This window comes from Sinocyclocheilus anshuiensis, unplaced genomic scaffold, assembly GCF_001515605.1.
Source record: "Sinocyclocheilus anshuiensis isolate Anshui unplaced genomic scaffold, SAMN03320099.WGS_v1.1 scaffold3153, whole genome shotgun sequence".
Classification (NCBI taxonomy): Eukaryota; Metazoa; Chordata; class Actinopteri; order Cypriniformes; family Cyprinidae; genus Sinocyclocheilus; species Sinocyclocheilus anshuiensis.
Genome location: NW_015555991.1, coordinates 26,111 through 27,111, shown reverse-complemented (window position 1 = coordinate 27,111; position 1,001 = coordinate 26,111).

The window sequence follows — 1,001 nt, the reverse complement described above, 5'->3', positions numbered from 1 at the left end:
TCAGGAAACTTTAATGCTAAGTAAAAAAATCTGCTTCACAAGTGCCTCTCTGAAGTGCCTTGAAGTGGGTACTTTGGAGAGAGCAGGGCACTTGCATGACATAGTATAACTGAATGCATTTAGCAAAGGGAGAAAGGATAGACAAAGTAATTTTCTCATTATCTTCACCTGGAATGTAACCATGGAGTGTGATGTCCATCAGCCCATTATCTGTTCTTACAAAAGGAAATTTCTTATTGTTGCTGTAAATATAATTGTTCAAAATAAATTATATTTATATGTGTGTTCCCTCTCTGCTCTCAGCTTTATAAAGCTTGCTTTCTTTTCTTTGCACCCTGCAGGTAGTCACATTTAACATACCTACTATTAAACACATTTCTTGCCTAAAAACTTCATTTGAGTTGCATGACAAAAATGTGTGCAATATATCACGACAAAACACTTGAATCGAACATTTGAACTGTATTTTTTATATGCTAACTTGACATCTCCCTCCATCTAGCTTTAAAATGAATCACGAGGACTCACTATCTTGGGTCACATGACCATAAATAATCAAATTACATCCTTGTAGTGATCATGTCATGTACCGTTCGATAATGGTCTTGTACAATGGCCGTTCACGAAGGGATTCGGGTTTCGTTTTGGAATGCCCCAACAAATGGTGTCCCCTTCCTAAAGTGTCCTTCAAGTGCGCAAAAAATACTGTTTGGAGTTCACCCTGGTTCTCCAGAAGCATAGTTGAAGACCTCTGAATACAACATTAAATCACTGAACTGGGCTCTAACAGAAATGGAGGCTCTTCCAGGATCCATTCACTACAGGTGCATCTCAATAAATTAGAATGTCGTGGAAAAGTTCATTTATTTCAGTAATTCAACTCAAATTGCAAAACTCGTGTATTAAATAAATTCAGTACACACAGACTGAAGTAGTTTAAGTCTTTGGTTCTTTTAATTGTGATGATTTTGGCTCACATTTAACAAAAACCCACCAATTCA